The 15,939-nt window shown below is 54.3% G+C and overlaps 1 long non-coding RNA gene across 1 annotated transcript; it reads right to left on the reverse strand.

Moving 5' to 3' along the window:
• Positions 1–4,419: 4,419 nt before the first annotated feature.
• Positions 4,420–11,097, reverse strand: LOC119967648. Its single transcript, XR_005461037.1, has 3 exons — positions 10,949–11,097; positions 5,592–5,737; positions 4,420–4,707 (listed from the first exon to the last, which is right to left on the reverse strand). It is a non-coding gene; the product is annotated as an uncharacterized LOC119967648 (long non-coding RNA).
• Between the last annotated feature and the right edge of the window lie 4,842 nt (positions 11,098–15,939).

A 15,939-nucleotide genomic window follows, 5' to 3' on the forward strand; every position in this document is an offset into this window, starting at 1 on the left:
GAGGGTGGTGGCCCTGAATCTATGCCATGGGATTCTCACACACAAATACTTATTGTTAGAAATTTGCTCCCTGCTGTTTTATTCACGGTGCTTTGTATAAATGAGCCCTGATCTCCCCTTATCAGCTGCTGAAGCCCTCATCCATAGCTTTGTTATATCTAGACTCGACCCATACCACAGTGCACCCACTACGTTTGAGAGCATCAAAATCTCTGGTGTCCTTATCTTATTTTGTGCCAAGTCTTGGCACTCCTGTGCTTGCTGATATATTTTGTCTCCTGGTTCAGCAGAGTATTGATTTTAAAGTTCTCATCATTGTTTTCAAATCCTTCCATGGCATCACTCCTCCCTATCTTCAGAATCTCCTTCAACGTAAACTCCAAGATATCTGCACTCCTCCAATTCTGGTCTCATGCACACCTCCAGTTTTCTTTGTTTCAACATTGGTGGGTAGGCCTTTAGCCGTCCAGGCCCTAAGCTCTAAAACTCCCCTCCCTAAACCCATCTGCCTCCCTACATCTCTCTCCTCCTTTGTTCCCTGCTCTTGACTAGGTTTTTGGTCACCAGGATGTGAATAGGAGAGCTGAATGGGAAGACAAGTGGCGGGGGCGGCACAGTGGTTAGCACTGCTGCCTCACAGAACCAGGGACCCGAGTTCAATTCCTCCTTCGGGTGACTGTGTGGAGTTTGCACTTTCTCCCTGTGTCTGCATGGGCTTCCTCCGGGTGCTCCGGTTTCCTCCCACAGTCCAAAGTTGTGCAGGTTAGGTGGATTAGCCATGATCAATTGCCTCTTAGTGTCCAGAGATGTACAGGTTAGGTGGAGGTTAAAGGGTTATAGGGATAGGGTAGGGCAGTGGGCCAATGTAGGGTGTTCTTTCAGAGAGTTGGTGCAGACTCGGTGGGCTGAATGGCCTTCTGCACTGTAGGGATTCTATGATTCTGAACTGAATTTAATATTGAGAAATGTGATATGATACATTTTCGCAGAAGAGGTAAGGAGAAGCAATAGAACATATAGAACATAGAACAGACAGTGCAGAAGGAGGCCATTCGGCCCATCAAGTCTGCATCGCCCCACATAAACCCTCACTTCCACCCTATCCCCGTAACCCAATAACCCCACCTAACGGTTTTGGACACTAACGGCAATTTATTACAGCCAATCCACCTAACCTGCACGTCTTTGGACTGTGGGTGGAAACCGGAGCACCGGAGGAAATAGAGACTTAAGGCGCAATTTTAAAGAGTATTCAGAGATAGAGGTGCATGTGCATAAATCTCTGAAGGTGGCACGTGATGTTTGAGAAGGAGGGAGCTAAGATTTCAAATTAATGGAGATGGATCTAAAGCGTTAAACATTGGAAAAAAGTCAACTCAATTTGGGGAAAGGTATACAGGCAGCGGGAAAGGCAAACAGAGCAGTTAACAAAGCACTAAAATACTTTCTTCTTACTATAAAACATTGGGCTTGAGCCTATAGTTCATTAAAAATAACTAACTTCCTACTGCAGCACCAAGTTTCCAGTTTTCAGCAATAACCAATGAAGCGCGATTCTAACAGTCAGGCAGAAAGTTGAGCAATTTATGTTTATTTTGTCACTGCTAATAAAGGAGGAAAGGCAAAGACAGAAGTAGATCTATTTATCCATGCGGGACCTGACAAACCACCTTGGCAGCACGAGTAATCCATTGGTCCATCAGTCAGGCTTCAAGTTTAAATTATTTCCCGCTTGCACAAGTGCAAGAGACTCACATTTGTTTTTTGTAACTTTTGCCAATTTTACGATGATTTATTTTCAGTGACTGATGACGGAAAGTATCAATGAGACAGGAGAGTTTAATCAATCCACAGCATGGTGGGAGTCTTAACCTGAGGAGCACATGGGTTTCGGCACGCATGGATGAAAATTAAATCCACCAAAAATATATGCACAACAGGACATTGGCTCAAACCCACTGACTTCTGTGTTTAACTGGAGCGTGCAAGGTTGCCGATTTAATCGCTCATTTGAGGTGAAATTTCAACACACTTTTAAATTTAATGCTGCATCCACAGGTTTCCTGAACTTGCGGAAATTTGTTGTTAAAAGCAAGGTGAGTGTTACGACCCCCTTGGAGGTCAGGGGGTGTGCGCCACACGCTTCCCCATGACCTCCATGGAATACCAAATTCCCCGGTAAACAGCGGGGTAAAGGCCTTCCCCCTTAACAGGGAGAGCCTCGTAGTATAAAAACCCGACTGGACAAAGGTCGAGGAGGGAGACCCTTCGGGGAAGAGAGGATATTGTTGTAAGAGGAATAAATCTGTGTTTATTTGTTAGCAATCATTCATTCTGGTGTGCTTACTCCCTCGGATTCTACACTGGTAACGGGGATGGGATTGGAGCTGCCGCCGTCTCCGCATACTACATATCCAGGCTCCTGTTCCGCCGACACAGATGCCACATATTGGGAAGTTGGAGACGTTCACTGTGAGCACAAGGACTGGACCCAGTATATCAAACATGCGCAGTACTTTCTCAGGACGAATGCAATTATCAGAGGCAAATGGCAAACTGTGGCCTTACTGACAGCTGCTGGTGGAGCAACTTGCGGGATCATCAAGAGCTTGTCCCACCCAATGCGCCGGATTCACGGTCTTTCACCAAATTGGTGGCCTTGGTTGGGGAGCACTTTAATCCAAAACCCTCGATTATCATCCACTGCTTCGCTTTCGTATGGCCATTCAGACTCAAGGGGAGTTTAACAGTGATTTATTTTTTTGGCGCGATTGCGAAAACACGCCAAAACCAGTAAGTTCGGGCCTACCTTAAACAAACCCCTGCGAACCCAATTCGTCTGCAGCATTCACGACACAGCAAATCAGCGAAATCTTTTGGCTGAAACTCAGCTGACCTTTCAGCGAGCGGTAGTGACAGCCATCGGCCACAAGAACGCAAAGCTGGGGGTACAGGATCTCCAAGGGATGGGAGTCCTAAATCTGGGATGGCCAAACGAACGGTAGCCGGCCTTCGAAATGCCTGAGGAATTGGATCCGTAGCAGTGGGATACAAGCCGCAGACATGGAGGCCGCGCAGCAGAGCACCCCGTGGCTGCCAAGACAGCTCTCCCAACCAGATAACAGTCACAGGCAGCTGATGGGGCATGGGTACCTAGGTCCCTAACGGCCCACTCGGACACCCCCCCCCCCCCCCCCCCGCCCCCTTCCCGACGCGACCTCTCCCTCGTGACTGGGCATACTATGTGAAACACGAGGATGACTCCTATCAGAAAACTGCACTGTGTGACTGCACCAAGGCAGGCCTCAATCCAGATGATGCTATCGGTTAATGGACATTCCATACAAATGGAACTTGATACTAGAGCAGCGGTCTGTACTCAGCCGTGTCCGGCCTTCAGACACCCCCCCCCCCCCCCCCCCACCCGAGGTACTGATGCCCAGCTGGCCACATTTACAGGGGAGCCTTTGGCCATAGTTGGCACCTCCATGGTCCCAGCGGCGTACGGACATCAATCGGCGAGTCTGCCATTGGTAGTGGTTATCTGGGATGGACCGGGTTTACTAGGCCGTGACTGGCTGCAACATCTCAAACTGGACTGGCAGAGAGTCTGCCATTGTTGCGGTGGCCAGGATCAGTGTGGACCCTCTGGCACAACCTTGCTATTTCCAGGCTCGACCGGTCCCTAATGCTTAATAGTAGAAAATGAACACCGAACTGTATCGTTTGGAGAACTGGCATTATTTTCCCCATTCAGTTTGCTGTCTGGACCCCCCGGTGGTGCCCATGCTAAACCTGATGTTTCTGTGTGCCTGTACGGCAACTACAAAATGACGGTAAACCATGGGTGGAATCGGGAAACGTAATTGGGTGGAGAATTGGTTTTGGTGCCAAAATCGTGGTGGGCTCTAGTTTCACGCCAAATCGAAATTCTCTGGTGACTTGACAGCGGCGTCAATGCGTTCCACCCGCACATGCAGTAAACATTGTTGGCATATCATTAGTGGGCCTAACCCGGTATTCTCCACGGCCTCAACCACCACCACTGAGGCAAATTCCCTATGGTGAGATTCACTTGTGGTTTTAAAAATCGTGAAACTGGCGGCGTGGCTGATGAGAGAGAGGGAGGAGGTAGGACACGGAGAGGTGCAACCATGGGCTGGCAGGGGTGGGAGGGGTGGTGTGGTGATGGGGGGACAGGCCATGGGGCCAGAGTGTCACCCCCATGTGACTGAGCACGGACCGCCATTGCCTTGGTCTGCAAGGCAGCCATCTTGCTGCGCAACCCACTGACCACCCAACCTTGACCCTGGTTCTGCAGAGTAACACAGGCCATATGGATGCCTCCACCCCACCACCCCCGCACTCCATCCTCCACCATACCATCCCCCCCCAACTGGCCACCATCATAAAGGGCATCATGCGGGGCATTTCCCAGGGCAATACCCCCAGTAGCCCCGACAGGGGAATGCTGGCTAAGGGCTGTAAACAGTTCCGCTGGCAAGGGCAGTGCCAGCAATTGGACCCTACCTCCCACATATCCCCCTTCCGCATCACTGGCCCTGTTGGTTTCGGCACCGTGGGGGTCTCTGCCCCTAGCACCTGCCCCTTGCTGCAAAGTGTACTGTTACTGCTCAGGGCATGGGGGTTTCTGGCTGTGGCTTGGGCCGGGGACCCCAGAAGGGCCCGTCCCACCACCAGCAGGTCCTGCAAAACACAAGGCAAGACGTATGATTAGACCACAGGCCTGGAGGTAGTGGGGGTTGTGGGGGTGGTTGTGGTGTGAGGGTCTTTTTGGGAGTGAGGGTGGTTTGGCGCTGAGGGTGTGGGGGTGAGGGTGGTGTGGGGGAGAGGGTGGTATTGGGGTGAGGGTGTGGAGGTGAGGGTGTTGTTGGGGTGAGAGTAAGTGTGGAAGTGAGGGTAGTGAGAGGGTGGTATGGGAGTGAGGGTGTGGGGTTGAGGGTGATGTGGGGGTGAGGGTGTTGGCATGAGTGTGTGGAGGCAAGGGTGGTGTGGGGGTGAGGGTGGTGTGTGGTGAGGGTGTGAGGGTGAGGGTGGAGTTGGGGTGAGGGTGGTGTGGGAGTGAGGGTGGTGTGGGGGTGAGGGTAGTGTGGGGTGAGGGTGTGGGGGTGAGGGTGGTGTTGGGGTGAGGATGTGGGGCTGAGGGTGGTGTTGGGGTGAGGGTGTGGGGCTGAGGGTGGTGTGGGGGTGAGGGTGTGAGAGTGAGGGTGGTGTTGGGGTGAGGGTGGTGTTGGGGTGAGGGTGGTGTTGGGGTGAGGGTCGTGTTGGGGTGAGGGTGTGGGGGTGAGGGTGGTGTTGGGGTGAGGGTGTGGGGCTGAGGGTGGTGTGGGAGTGAGGGTGTGGGGCTGAGGGTGGAGTTGGGGTGAGGGTGTGAGGGTGAGGGTGGTGTGGGAGTGAGGGTGTGAGGGTGAGGGTGGTGTTGGGGTGAGGGTGGTGTTGGGGTGAGGGTGGTGTTGGGGTGAGGGTGGTGTTGGGGTGAGGGTGTGGGGTGAGGGTGGTGTGGGGTGAGTGTGGTGTGTGGGAGGTGTTGACACACGTGTAACGGGGGATCTCAACTCAGCGTGCCTCACCCCCTTGCCCGAGGTCGATCTCCAGCCCGGCAACTCCCTTTCCTCGAGCCCACCGCCCACAATCAGGTTCCACTGCTCTCCCGCGTTGAGGGGCTACAGGTCTTCTCCAGTCTTCTCCTGTTCCCTGTGGTTATGGGCGCCCTTTCCTGGGTGATAAGGGAAACAGAAAACGCACAATGTTAGACGGTCTAATACATGCAGCCCAGGGGGTGAGGAGCTGGTGGCTTCAGTGGCCAGGGCACCCGACCATGGCGGCCTGTATGGGTGTCGACATGCGGTGCAGGGTGGGAGTTCGGACGCCCTTCTGGCGGGGGCCGGGGGGGGTTACGGGTGTGTAGGACGGGGGTTGGTGCCAGGGGCACAGTGCTGCCTGCTCACCCTGGCCGTCCTGAGAAGGCCAGACAGTTTTCTCGGGCACTGCAGGCCGGTCCGGATTGTCTTGCTGGTGACGCTTACCGCCTCTGCCACCTGTGCCCAGACACGGCAGATGGCAGCAGTTGGCAGTCTCCTTCCCAGGCCGGGGTTCAGGGTGGTCCGCCTCGCCGCCACCGCGTCCAGGAGGGTCTCAATCTCGGCGACAGTGAATCAGAGGGGGCCACTCTCCTTGCTGTCATCCTGTTGGCTGGGATGGTGTTGTGTATATGCGGCTGCAGCTTGTCAGCCTCCCGAATGTCAATTACAAATCTGGCACTGTTTCCAATTGGAGCCGATTGTATTCCATGTGGCGCCGGTGCCGGCCGCTAACAGTCGCTGAATTGGTCCAGTTGCGGGGCCAGTTTTGCTGTCGTGGAACTCCACCAATCCTGCCCCGGCGTCCACAAATCCTGCCCCGGCGTCCACAAATACTTAGCCCCAGGAATGGCGAATCCGGCCCTGTGTCTCTCACTTCGACCATTACTCAGGCCGCCGAATCGAGGGCCTCTCTGCCAAACTCAGCGGGGGCAGGACTTTCACAAAGTTCAACATGAGCCATGCGTATCTGCAGTTGGTCCTGGACCCCTACCCCCGGTGGTTCATCACCGTCTACACCCACAGGTAGTTGTATGAATACATCTGGCTGCCATTTGGAGTCTCTTCGACATGCATGGTTTTCCAGTAGGTAATGGAGAACATCCTACGGGGGTTACCCTGTAGCCATCTGGGATGGCCACTTCCAACTAGGGACAGAGAAACTCGCAAAGCCTGGCGGGTAAAATGGACAAGGCACGACTCAGGCAGGCTCAGAGCCTGAAATGCATGTTTGTCAACAAGAAACCCAGACGGTATTGAAAATCCGTCCAATTAGCATTTTAATGGGGCCGATCAGCATTTGATGGCCCATCTCCCCCAACACAAAGGACTGGTACTCGAGCAGCCGGGACAGTCCCAGACATTTCGGTGCCACTCCCTGTTCAAGGGAAACGCAAACAATAGGGTCAGTGACCACTTGGGACACGCCCAGTCATCCAGATCCCCGCCCACTTATTGGTTAAGGAATCAAACGGAGTGATCAGGGATCACCCAATTAGTAAAGCCCAAATCGAAGGACCGCCCAAAAGAGCGCAAACCCCCCCCCCCCCCCCCCCCCCCCCCCCCCCCCCCAGTATAAAGGAAGAGTTTGCCAAATGTTCGCTGTCTTTTGGACTTGGTACCCCAGTCACGGTCATCACCAATCGCAGCAACACCTGAAGCGAGTCCAAGTTCAACGCCTGCTACCAGACGGATGAGCCCAGCTGAGCAGCAGTTACCCCTTCGAACCCGAGAGATCCAGAATTGAACAGCGGCCGCTGTTTTCTGACCTAAGCCGGGTGCCCGAAGTTAAGTACAGGTTGTCTTAGTTGATAGGTGTAGTTAACTAGTAGTGTTTATGTTGCATGACTAATTGTGTGTAAATAAAGTACCCTTGACCTTGAACTAACTGGTGTTTGGCTCTTTGACCGATAGCCGGTTGAAACTTGTGGTGGTATCATTCGATACCTGGCGACTTTAAGCATTCGGACATAGACAATATAGAAAGAAGGGTAAATTCACTGATTGCCCTAATTGGAACAGAGCCACAGAAAAGACCAAGTAGAAAAGAAAGGCAACAACCCAAGCTGGCTATCTACCTCTTTGACATACTCATTACAGGCTCATCCGACATTTGTGGAACCTGGCCGAGTTCTCCAGCGGTTCGAAGAAGCCAGCGTTCAGCTCCACCACAAGAAGTACATTTCAATGCTCCCGAGATCACATACCTAAGTTACAAGTGGACTGCCGTGGTGTACACCCCATGGGGGACAAAGTACGTGGGATTAAACAGGCCTCCGTCCGGTCCCTGGTGAATAGGTGAAATTACGGAGCTAAGTTACTCGCCGTAGGATTCCTAGCCTTGGACCTGTCCTGGTAGCCACAGTATTAATATGGCTAGTCCAATTCAGCTTCTGATCAATGGTAACCCCAGGATGTTGATTGTGGGGGATTCAGCAATGGTAATGCCATTGAATGTCAAGGGGTGATGGTTAGATCCTCTCTGGTGGGAGATGGCCATTGCCTGGCACTTGTGTGGCGTGAATGTAACTTGCCACTTGTCAGTCCAAGCCTGGATATTGTCCAGGTCTTGCTGCATATAGACATGGACTGCTACATTATCTAAGGAGTTGCGAATGGTGCTGAACATTGTGCAATCATCTGCAAACATCCCCACTACTGACCTTCTGATGGAAGGAAGGTCATTGATGAAGTAGTTGAGGATGATTGGGCCTAGAACACTACCCCGAGGAACCCCAGATGTCCTGGAGTTGAGATGATTGACCTCCAACCACCACAACCATGTTCCTTTATGCCAAGTATGACTCCAACCAGCAGAGAGTTTCCCCACTGATTCCTATTGACTCCAGTTTAGCTAAGGCTCCTTGATACCATAATTGGTCAAATGCTGCCTTGGTATCAAGAACAGTCACTCTCACCTCACCTCTGGCATTCAGTTCTTTTGTCCATGTTTGAACCAAGGCTGTAATGAGGTCAGGAGCTGAGTGACCCTGGCGGAACCCAAACTGAGCATCGATGAGCAGGTTATTGTTGAGTAAGTGCCACTTGATAGAACTGTTGATGGCCCCTTCCATCACTTTACTGATGATGGAGAGTAGACTGATAGGGCTGTAATTGGCTGTATTGGAGTTGTCCTGTTTCTTGTGTACAGGACACACCTGGGCAATTTTCCACATTGCCGGGTAGTTGCCAGTGTTGTAGCTGTACTGGAACAGCTTGGCTAGGGGCAAGTGACAAGTTGCAAGTTCTGGAGCACAAGTCTTCAGTGCCATTGCCGGGATAGTGTCAGGGCCCATGGCCTTTGTAGTATCCAGTGCCTTCAGCTGTTTCTTGATATTATATGGAGTGAATCGTATTGGCTGAAGACTGATGCTGGGGACCTCTGGAGGAGACCGAGATGGATCATCCACTCAGCACTTCTGGCTGAAGATTGTTGCGAAGGCCTCAGCCTTGTCTTTTGCACATATGCGCTGGGCTCCTCCATCATTGAGGATGGGGATATTTGTGGAGCCTCCTCCTCCGGTGAGTTGTTTGATTGTCCACCACCATTCACGGCTGGATGTGGCAGGATTACATAGCTTAGATCTGATGTGTTCATTGTGGAATCACTTAGCTCTGTCTATTACTTGTTGCTTATGCTGTTTGGCACACAAGTAGTCCTGTGTTGTAGCTTCACTAGATTGACATCTCAGTGATGTTGCTCCTGTCATGCTCTCCTGTACATTTCATTGAACCTGGGTTGACCCCCTGGCTTGGTGGTGATGGTAGAATGGGGGATATGCCTGGCGATGAGGTTGTAGATTGTGGTTGATTACAATTCCGCTGCCGTTGATGGCCCACAGCACCTCATGGATGCCCAGTCTTGAGTTGCAGATGGGTTCGAAGTCTATCCCATTTAACTTGGTGGTAGTGCTACACTACACGATGGAGGGTATCCTCAATGTGAAGACGGGACATTGTCTCCACAAGGACTGTGCGGTGGTCACTTCTACCAGGGACTGTGGCCTTCAACCTAGTCACCGCAGCCCTGGAGGAGGCACTGAGGCTGTACAAGCTGGAGCTGCTCGAGGAGGACCCTGCAACAGCGGAGCCCACCCCAGAGGAACCAGAGGCAGCCGATGAGGATGGGCAGCCGGCCGCCCAACAGGCCAAGGAAGAGGAGGGAAGAAGCCAACGCATGTGGCCTCATGTGTGCAGGCAGGGCCTCTCATTTGAGCACCTGCTGGACTGGGCATTTCATTGAAGACTCCGGCTGAGCAGGGGGCAGTGCGACATTTCTGCCAGATCATGGCTATCCTGTAACCGTGGGGGAATGGGGGAGGACATCCGCTCCCGGTGGCCATCAAGGAATCTTCCGCCACAAGGTCCTTCCAGGCAATGGTCAGGCCCCCTAACCGTGAAGTGATTGGAGTGACCCGTGTGCATCGGTCCTGGTTCACACATTGTGTGGCCACCGTGCCTGCCTGGGTCCCTTGTCCTTCCCATCCTCGCCCTACCCTATGGGCACTTTTCCGGAATCTCACAGATCTCGGTGCACAGGTGCATCTGCTGCATCACAGAGGTCTTATATGACCAATCGGCACAATCTATCAAATTCAATGTGGACATGTAGCCATCTAGGATGGCAACTTACAAAGGGAAACATGGCCACTTGCAAAGAATCACGGGAAATATGGCCAATGCAGGATCCAGACAAACTCAGAGCTTAAGTGTCATGATAGATAACCAGACACGATCAAAACCCTCAGCTGACTTGCATTCTAATGGTCTATTTCCCCAGAACAAAAGACTTGTACTCAGGTATCAGATACAGATCCAGACTCATCAGTGCAACTCCCTTCACCCAGGAAGCCCAAAGCCAAGGACAATGACTGCTCAGGACACACCCAGCCATCAAGGCACCGGCCCCTTTATTGGCTAAAATCGAAGGCAGTAATCGAAGCCTACCGAATTATTGGCTCCAAAGCGAAGGGCCGCCTAAAAGAGTGCAAAACCTCCGAAGGAAAAAACGAGACACTGCCATGTGCTCAGTCTCTTTTGGCCCCAGTGCACCGACACTCTCTTGGCCCGGCCTACGCCTGATACCAATTGTAGCACCACGACCAGAAGCAAGTTCAAGACCAACGATCGCTACCGGATGGATGAGTCCAGCAGAAACAAAGTCACTTCTCCAGACCCAGCCACGCAAGATCCGAACAAAGGCCTTGTTCCTCTGCATAAAGCCGGGTGCCTGAAGTTAAGTACAGGTTGTTGTAGTGTTAGGTGTAATTTAGCTTGTAGTGTTTTATGTTGCATGTGAAGTAGTTCTTGTGTGTAAATAAACTATCATTGAACTTGAACTAACTAACCTGTTTTTGGGTCTTTGATCGATATCTGGTTAAACCTTGTGGTGGTATCATCTGATAGCTGCCGACTCTGAAAAGCAATATCCCCATTAATAACTGACATATCAGCATCCAGTTAAGAAGAGCAACATTATTGGCGTCTCCGGTGCAAATTGGCAACAGACCGAGCTAACCAGGATGCCCGGGCAGCGGGGATTCTCCACCATCGCCAAGATGATGTGGGTCCAGGGGGTGATCAACGGGATGCATGTCGCCCAACGATCACCGGCCCATGAGAGGCCGGTCTTCACAACCGAAAGGGGTTCCACTCAATGAACATGTAGCTGGCGTGTGACCACTAGATGCACATCATGTACGTCTGCACCCGATACCCGGGAAAGTGGCTGGTTCAGCACACAGGGCTAAATAGCTGGCTTTGAAAGCAGACCAAGGCAGCCAGCAGCGTTCAATTCCCATACCAGCCTCCCCAAACAGGCGCCGGAATGTGGCGACTAGGGGCTTTTCATAGTAACTTCATTTGAAGCCTCCTTGTGACAATAAGTGATTTTCATTTCATTTCATTTTCATTTTCAAGTGCACGGCACCTTCATCCTGGCACTCGACGGTGCCTGACATCTTTGAGGTGCACCCCGGGTGAGGGGTTGGCTTCTGGGCGACAGCAGTTATCATGACTGCGGTCATGGCTGATGACGCCTATCCAGAGGCCACAGACCGATGTGGACACCCGCTACAACGACGACCATACAACGGCCAGGAGTGTGATTGAGCGGTGCTTCAGCATCCTTAAGATGTGGTTCAGTTGCCTGGACCACTGTGAAGGGGCCCTCCAGTATAGCTCTCGGAGGGTCTCTTACACCGTGGTGGCCTGCCGCATCCTCCACATCATTGCACAGCAGAGGGGCGACATACTGGAGATAAAGGATGAACACCACGCCTCGTCCGATCAGGAGGGTGCAGGGGAGGGCGAGAATGTGCAGGACAAGGGACCCGGGTTAGGCATGGAGGCTGCATAAATGCTTCACAGCTCCAGGGTCCCAGGTTCGATTCCCGGCTGGGTCACTGTCTGTGCGGAGTCTGCACGTCCTCCCCGTGTGTGCGTGGGTTTCCTCCGGGTGCTCCGGTTTCCTCCCACAGTCCAAAGATGTGCGGGTTAGGTGGATTGGCCATGCTAAATTGCCCGTAGTGTCCTAAAAAGTAAGGTTAAGGGGGGGGGTTGTTGGGTTACGGGTATAGGGTGGATATGTGGGTTTGAGTAGGGTGATCACGGCTCGGCACAACATCGAGGGCCGAAGGGCCTGTTCTGTGCTGTACTGTTCTATGTTCTAATGTGTGCACCAGCCGACGCACACAGGACACTCTGATCACTTCTTGGTTCACCGACTAGGGAGTCTGAACATGGGCACTGACGTCTCATTACCCCCCCCCCCCCAAACCCAGCCAACCAACACCTCCCATGAAGACCCTCCCTGTGCATCCCACCCACCTTTCTACTGTTTCCTACCTGCCTACTATGAGGTGCGGGCCCTGGATTGGCAGTAACATCAGGTCTGGTCCATGGGATGAGTAGGATGACCACCTGCTCTGCGATGAGCTCTGGTGCTCTGCACCGTTTGACAATGTCTGACTCCTGCCCACGGGAGCACTTTCCACCGTCCACCTGGGTGATTCCTGCATGTGAGCTGGTCATTCCATCACACGGTCCCACCCAACCCCCTCTGCAGCCAGCCCAGCCCAACCCATCCCTCACACCGTCTGACAAAGCACCAAAGCATTTTAAATATTATGAACAGGTGTGCTGCACCACTGCCAACTTAACTGGCACCTACCTTTCTGGCCTTACAGACCCTAATGCTGTGCCCAGGTGGATCCCCAAGCAGCACATCAGGACTGGAGGCGGCCTAATGCGATTCCTGCACTGTGACCTGATTCCCCTTTAGCGGCCATATTCTGGGGCGACCAGCCCTGGACTGGCCCGGCTGCTGCTCGGGTATCCCAGGTGATGTGGTGCCCATCAGGTGTTCAGGCACCACCCCTACTGGGTCAATGCCACGTGCCCCATCACCTCCTCCTCCCTCGGGGTGCCCGATGGCCCCCGGTACACTCGTTGGGACAGGGGAGCGAGCAGAGCTCCCCCCGACCCCCCCCCCCCCCCTCCCCGAGGCTTCCCTGCCACCTGGTGCTGCCAGTCTTGGAGGCCCACTCCCATCTCGACCAGGGTCTGCATGCTCATGGGCATGGAGCACAGGAAGGGGATCACTTCGCTCTGGGTCTGTGCCACATCAGCCAGTGACAGTGCCACCTCTCTCCGTGTCTGGCTCAGGTCCGCTAGCACCCAGGCAATGCTGCCGACTCCCTCAGCCATGACACACTATGACTGGGCCACACCTTGGAGGAGCACCGCTGCAATGTCCAGGTGGCCCTGGTACATGGTTACCTGAGGCAGGGCAGCCCAGCCCTGGGCCTCAACCACCGCCCAGGCCTTGGATATCCTGATCCTTTGCCCCCATGGCCAAAGCGTGGATGCCGCCCTTGTGCTTTGGCCTGGGCGGCACGCATGGTCGGCACTGCCTTCTTCCTCTGCAGGCAGTTGGACTCCTCCAGCTGCACCGGCAGGCGCTGGATGGTTGCTGACACCCCATTATGCAGTCCCTGGCTCTGCGATTGATGAGACCGCCCTTTCCATCTGGACGGCCGTTAATCCCTGGGGTCGGACCATCCGCCCCCTCAGGGGTTTCTACCTCCACCTGATGTACCACAGCATGTGTGTGATGCGCACCAGATAGTGCCCCGGGAGCCTCTTCACTAATGTGCCCCACCGAGGTGTGTCTCTGGGATGATGGAGGGTGGAGGAGACAGCTGTGCCGTAAAGTCAGTGTGACCCATGGACTGGTGCTCTGGGGCGTCTCAGGCTGAGGCCCAAGGGTCTCGTCGCTGTCCGTGCCCTCTTCCTCACTGCTATCCACTTGGGATTGGGGTGGGAGTCAGGGCAGAGGACACCAAAAGGGTTCCACCTCATCACCAGGAGATCCTGCAAGACACAAGACACGACACATGATTGGATCGAGCGTTGAGGTGGTGAGTGATGGTGGAGGGAGGGTTATGGGTGTGGTGTGGGGTGGTGATGGAGCGGGTGTGGGGGTGGTGTGTTGTGGTGGAGGAGAGGTTTGAGGGCAGTGTGGGCATGGTGTGGGTGTGAGTGTGGCGGTGGTGGAAGGGGGGGAGTGGGAATGGTGTGGGGTGGTGGAGGAGAGGTTTGGGTGGAGTGTGGGCATGGTGTGGGTGTGAGGGTGGTGGTGGTGGAAGGGGGGAATGGGAATGGTGTGGGGTGGTGGAGGAGAGGTTTGGGTGGAGTGTGGGCATGGTGTGGGTGTGAGGGTGGTGGTGGTGGAAGGGGGGAATGGGAATGGTGTGGGTGGTGGAGGAGAGGTGTGAAGGCAGTGTGGGCATGGTGTGGTTGTGACGGTGGTGGTGGTGGAAGGGGGGAATGGGAATGGTGTGGGGTGGCGGAGGAGAGGTTTGGGTGGAGTGTGGGCATGGTGTGGGTGTGAGGGTGGTGGTGGTGGAAGGGGGGGAGTGGGAATGGTGTGGGTGGTGGAGGAGACATTTGAGGGCAGTGTGGGCATGGCGTGGGTGTGAGGGTGGTGGTGGTGGTGGTGGAAGGGGGGAATGGGAATGGTGTGGGGTGGTGGAGGAGAGGTTTGAGGGCAGTGTGGGCATGGTGTGGGTGTGAGTGTGGCGGTGGTGGAAGGGGGGGAGTGGGAATGGTGTGGGGTGGTGGAGGAGAGGTTTGGGTGGAGTGTGGGCATGGTGTGGGTGTGAGGGTGGTGGTGGTGGAAGGGAGGGAATGGGCATGGTGTGGGTGGTGGAGGAGAGGTGTGAAGGCAGTGTGGGCATGGTGTGGGTGTGAGTGTGGCGGTGGTGGAAGGGGGGGAATGGGAATGGTGTGGGTGGTGGAGGAGAGGTTTGAGGGCAGTGTGGGCATGGTGTGAGTGTGAGGGTGGCGGTGGTGGAAGGGGGGGAGTGGGAATGGTGTGGGGTGGTGGAGGGAGTGGTGACACGTGCTGTGGGGAACCGCAGCTCAGCAGGGTCTTACTTGCTCACCCAATGTCGGCCTCTGCCTCGGCGACTGCCCTCTCTTGGAGCCCACCAACCAGGTCCCCTGCCAGCTGCTCTGCTGCGGTGAGGGGCCACAGGTCCGGCGATCCCCCTCCAGTCCCTCTCCCGGTGGTTGTGGGCCGCCTCCTCAGTGGGGAGCACTCGCCTTACGGGAGGTGATGGGGTGTTATGGGAGTTTGGGATGGGGCCTAGTGCCAGGAGCACAGTGCTGCCTCCTCACCCTGGCCGCCCTGAGGAGGTTGTGCAGGTTTTTGCGGCTCTGCTGTCCAGTCCTGATGGTGGAGCCCACAGTGCTCATGACATCTGCCACCTGCGCCCAGGCCCGATGTACGGTGCCAGGTGGCAACCACCCTCCCACCCCGGGGTACAGGTTAGCCCACCTCTCCTCCGCAGTGTCCAGTAGGGTTTCCAGTTCTGCGTCCGTACACCAGGGTGAAGCTCTCCGTGCTGCCATCTTGTTGGTTGGGATGAGTGTGTATGTGTGTTTATGTGTGTGTGTGGAGTGCAGTGCTAATATTACAACTGCAGCTTATCAGCCTCTCGAGTGTCAATCCCAACTCTGATGTATCCAACACCATTTTTCATTGGAATTGATCGTGTTCCACATGGTGCTGGTGCTTGCCGATTAACGATTGATTAATTGTTCCGGGAGCGTCGGAAAGGAAGAATCCTGCCCACTGACTCTCTTTATTGTACTGATGGAGTCTGTAATGCCAAACATACACGGCATGGAATGGCCACAATGGGAAATTCCATTGGCCGGCTGCCGAAGCAGAGGACCCCGCTGCCGCCAGGTGCACTCCGAGCTGGAAAAGGGGTCTGGCATGCCGGAGAATCTCGCCCTCAGTTTCCTTCTGATTTTCATCTTGGGCTGCAGG

This window comes from Scyliorhinus canicula, chromosome 6, assembly GCF_902713615.1.
Source record: "Scyliorhinus canicula chromosome 6, sScyCan1.1, whole genome shotgun sequence".
Lineage (NCBI taxonomy): Eukaryota > Metazoa > Chordata > Chondrichthyes > Carcharhiniformes > Scyliorhinidae > Scyliorhinus > Scyliorhinus canicula.